Genomic DNA, 5,118 nt, shown 5'->3' with positions numbered 1-5,118 from the left:
AGGAAGGAGAGCACAAGGTGGCCAATTTTCCAGTTCAGGAAGGATCATAACTGGTGTCTTGTGCAACTTGTTAGACAACCAGTGCTTTGACATAACAGCTGCTTCTATGGAAGGCAATTCTATGCTTGTGTGAGTGAGATGTTTGCAGTTGTTTTCCAGGACACCAACCAGCAGTTTTCACAGCCTGTTTTAAAGTGTTCTATATTCACATTTCTTAATACTTTTTCTTTTCTACAAAGCTCTTGTAGAATCTTATTTTCATTGCAAGTTTCCAGCTTAAACCAGTTCCTAAGTAGCAGAACAACTGACCTAGACCCTCCACTATACAACCCCATGGGCTGGAAAACCGCCATCACAAACAAACAAACAACAGCAACAACAACAACTTCATTTACATGCCACTTAAATCCCAAAATAGGTTTTTTGACTTCCAGGAAATGAAATCATGCACTGTTGTTAAATTCAAAAGCCTTTCAAGTTGCTTCCATTCTGTTTGCTTGTACAATAATACTTTGCATCGTCTTAATCTGTATTTTAATTGTATGTATATGGTGAACTAGGGACGCGGGTGGCGCTGTGGGTAAAAGCCTCAGCGCCTAGGGCTTGCCGATCGAAAGGTCGGCAGTTCGAATCCCCGCGGCGGGGTGCGCTCCCGTTGCTCGGTCCCAGCGCCTGCCAACCTAGCAGTTCGAAAGCACCCCGGGTGCAAGTAGATAAATAGGGACCGCTTATTGGTGGGAAGGCAAACGGCGTTTCCGTGTGCTGCGCTGGCTCGCCAGATGCAGCTTGTCACGCTGGCCACGTGACCCGGAAGTGTCTCCAGACAGCGCTGGCTCCCGGCCTCTAGAGTGAGATGAGCGCACAACCCTAGAGTCTGTCAAGACTGGCCCGTACGGGCAGGGGTACCTTTATATGGTGAACTACCCAGAGAACTTATATTATGGGGCAGCTATATAAATTCAGAAAATAAAGCAAGAATTGAAATGAACAAGAATCTCAGGCCCTTCCGCAAAAAGTGACATGAGAGGCAACAATATTAAGAAAGGTGAGCTGATACAGAAATTTCTAAACCTGTTTAGGATTTTACCTGTGTAGGGTAAAAGAAGACCTGGATAATTAGATATTAGTAGTGACCTACTGTTACTTGCAGTTCACCTATATTGTGGCTATTTGAAACAACCTACATGTGATGTTAAATGTTTTGTGTTATTCTAAATGCTGAAAGCTATGTTTGTCCTTGCATACCTGTTTTACTTTTTAAATTTAGCTCTAAAATTGCACCACCCAAAGGTGTCAATGGCAGCTTCCCTCTCATGCCTAACAGCCACATCCAGTTGAGAAATGTGGCTAGTGATTGACTTTTGTTGCAATACAATCAAATTGCAGCCTATTCATCCTACTGTAGAATAAAATGGCCTTTGTGAAGGATCTTCTGGTTTAATTTTCAAAACAGGTGGGGCATATTAGACGCACTCTTTCTGGAATATTATACAACAAATATTGTACAGCAGAGCTGCTGTTGGAATATTTTTCAATACTGAAAGTTAATGATGGATTTCCTCCCCCTATTATTGGTACAGTATAATTAGTAACTGGAGTCAGAGAGAAGAAAAGGGATTTAATGTCAAGAATGCTGGTGCCAACTGATTTATAATAGTCCAGAGCTTGGCATGTTGCATTAGTTTCTACTTTTAATGATGCCCAGCAAAGTTTGTAGAACTATTGAGTAGATTCTTATAAGCACCCGAAACAGGCTCCCCTCCCCAACCCTTCCCCATCCTCAAAGAACAATTGAAATTGTTGCAACATGAGAAAAGCCATAACGGGTTTAAATGATGTCTCGAGGCAATTGTACCATACAACTTTAAAAGAAGAATTGGCTAATTTGCCTATTAGTTCCAATGAAGAATGTCCTTTATGAGTACCTGTCTCTGTACGTCTTGTTCTTTCTCAAGCTCTTGCTGGCAAATTTGATCGGGAGTCTATGCCCACAGACTTTAAATGAAAGGACTTCTGGATCTGCCTCTGCAGCTGTTGCAGCGGTTCCTTTCATTGCCAATGGAAACTGCTGAATTCCTCGAAGGAGCACAGAGAGCAGCCCCAGAGTGACCACACACATTTCTTGACCAAAAATGGTCACTGCAGGAATATTCTTCGTTCATTGATTGTTTTCACTCTGTGTGTGTTGCAACAGGCATTCTGATAGGAACACCATATGCAGGGTAAGTGGGATGCAACATAATAAAATGCTGAGGTCCGATATACATATAGAGGTTCCCTCCATGTCAATGGTACAGACATTCAGATCACTGTCAGCCTTGCAGATCTGCAATAGAAGTGGGGTACCTTTCTGAGCTTTAGGACAACATTTTCTTCTGGCCAACCTTCCAGGGTTTAGATGCCAGTGGTGGGTGGGGCCAGGAACAAAAGTGGGTGGAGCAATGAATGTCAAGTTTACCTTCATACAGTAGGCTAGTTTCAACACACACACACACACACACACACACACACACACACAGAGAGAGAGAAACACACACACGCCTCTGCATGCTCCATCCAGGGAAGTAAGATGCAACCTTGCCAAGTGAAATATACTCAGAGTCGAGTGTGGATTTCATGCTCTTTATTCAGCTCATAGTAGTGAGGAATGAAAGTTTCCCCAAAATATCTGCTTTATATACATTATTTACACAATGGGCGGCACGTGATTGGCTAATTCTGGGATTCTCCTGTAGGCCAAACAGGTTGTGGATTCACTTCCACCTGGAGCTGGATTGGGTGGCTCCTGCGGACCAATCATACTGCTGCATTGTTCTAGGACCAATCAGACTGCTGCATTCTGAATCCTATTGTTCTAGGATCAATCAGACTGCTGCATTTTGGATCCTATTGTTCTAGTCCCAATCATACTGCTGCATTTTGGATCCTATTGTTCTAGTCCCAATCATACTGCTGCATTTTGGATCCTATTCAACTCAGTACATAACACCAGGCAAAAGTACCCAAGGTTATTGTGATCCAGGGCCAATATGGGGTTTGGCTGGGAAGGAGGTGTGACCAGGGGAAGGTCCCAAGGGCCAAACTGAGAGGCTTAGAAGGTCACCCTTGGCCCCTAATCCTGAGGTTCCCCACCCTTGGTCTATGAATCAATGCATGCTGAAGCACATCACATGTCTGGAATGTGGAGGGCAACACCATGATCACATTCAGTTGATCATATTAGCTTGAAAAGCCAAGATATGAGCAGGTCTTTTGACCATACATGCAACTTTTCTTCTCTTCTCCGTTCACACGAGCAAACCAAACCAAGAAATATCCCATTCAGTCCAGTTTCCTGTTTTGTCCAAACCAGGAAACTATTCTTAATGACTCCAGAACAAGCCAGAATATGAAGCCATGGTTTTGGACACATTTCATGGCTGGAGAACTGCATTGCAAAATTCGGAGACGTGCAAATTTCAAAGGATGGCTGTGTTTCGGTTTGTGTATTGTTTCAGAAAGTGCAAATTAAGTAGGTTTGCTTTTTAATATGAGCTGAATCGGATTTCTGCCCCATTCCTATGAGGCAGTGTAAGACTAATGTGCCGCTTAATTTTTATTTATTTTTTAAAACACTCCACACAAACCCTTTGACAAGACTTAGTCCGTGATATTTAGTGTTCTTTTTCTGCAGCACCATCCTTCCCTGACTGTTTGGAATAATATGAAAAGTTGAGTGATTCCTGCCCTAACACTTACAGGCACCAACAAGTTAATTATTTAACAATTCCTGGATTGCTAATATTTCCAGCATGCGGACAGACATGGCTGCAAGTTCCAACCTGGGGAGTCGTATTACTGAGAACAGATTATTAAATAATGAAATACAAGCTCTGAAGAGCCTCCGAGATGTTTACCTTTAGGAATAAGACCAGCATTAAGAGATTTCTAATGAAATATTGAATGAATTAAGGGACTTCCTGTTTCTGTACACCGAGGTTACATTTAAATCCCCTTGCTGCATTGCAGCCTTAGGCAACACAACTTTCCTTGACGTTCTGTTGCCTTGAAAATATAAAGTAAGCTGGGCTCGCTTTTTTCTTTCTTACATGAAAGAAAAGCAGGTCTCTTCTTTCCCCTCCTAACTCTTTCTCTGGGCTCCCTTGTTGAGTTCGGCTGTGATGATTGAACTGAGAGCCCTGGGAAGGTATTTGCTTGACTTCTCTTGCTTTGTGTTCAGGCACTTGTTTCCCTCGATTGACGCTGAAGTGAACTTTTGTTTGTGTAGCCCACACCGGATGCAGCCCAAAGCAGAATCGGGTCAGGGAGAGCTTCGGGAATGCCAAAGGTCCTGACCACAAGGAAGCACAAAGAAAGCCTTGAAGCCTGGGAAGGATGATTGAGCAATCCTGACAACATTGAGAAAAATCAGAGGCGGGTGGGAGAATATGCCATGGGACAGTATGGATGTGTACACACACACACACACACACACGGTTGGAATATGGGAAGAATTGTGAAATTTATTATCTCTCCCAACACAATTGAAAACTTTCAAAAATATGAAAGCTTGCAGAGGTAAGGTCAACATGATAAAATGAGTGTTAAGTGGAAAATGACTATTCTGCTCATGTGTCTAAAAGAGTTCATCTGTAGTACTGCAGACCGGGTAATTTTTAATAACTACAGATAATACTCCACTGTGTAGTAGATGTTTACACAATTATTTGAATTGGTTTTGAGTGGAACACTATGATTTCACAAACTTCTGGCACATTCATAAGGAACTGTGTTCAGTGGTGGTTAGAGCAGGGGTTTCCCAAACTGTGGCTTGCAGACCAGTGCTTCATTCAGTTCAAAATTGTATAGCATCTAACACAGCACACTGCAATTGCTACAACAGTAAAAAAAAAAAATTCATCAGTATCTTTAGTAATTTTCAAATGGTCCATAAGGGGAAAGGTTTGGGAGCCACTGAGTTGGGAGTACTAGACAAGGACCTGGAAGATCTGGGATCAAATCCCCTTTCAGCCACAAGGCTCTCTGGATTACCTTCGGCCAATCACTATCTCACATGGGTTATTATGAGGATCAAATTATGAAGATGATGGAAGACACTGCCTTGAGTTCCTTGGAGAA

The 5,118-nt window shown here is 42.6% G+C and overlaps 1 long non-coding RNA gene across 1 annotated transcript in view; it reads right to left on the bottom strand.

Annotated features, from left to right (window-relative positions):
* Nucleotides 1–2,051, bottom strand: part of LOC308485550 — a 40,334-nt gene extending 38,283 nt beyond the window's left edge. The window contains exon 1 of the long non-coding RNA XR_013990603.1: nucleotides 1,926–2,051. This is a non-coding gene — a long non-coding RNA (uncharacterized lncRNA). The remainder of the gene's footprint in view (nucleotides 1–1,925) is intronic.
* Between the last annotated feature and the right edge of the window lie 3,067 nt (nucleotides 2,052–5,118).

The sequence above is a fragment of the Podarcis pityusensis genome, assembly GCF_964106645.2.
Source record: "Podarcis pityusensis genome assembly, chromosome: 9".
Taxonomy (NCBI): domain Eukaryota; kingdom Metazoa; phylum Chordata; class Lepidosauria; order Squamata; family Lacertidae; genus Podarcis; species Podarcis pityusensis.
This window is presented reverse-complemented; position numbering and strand designations above follow the sequence as displayed.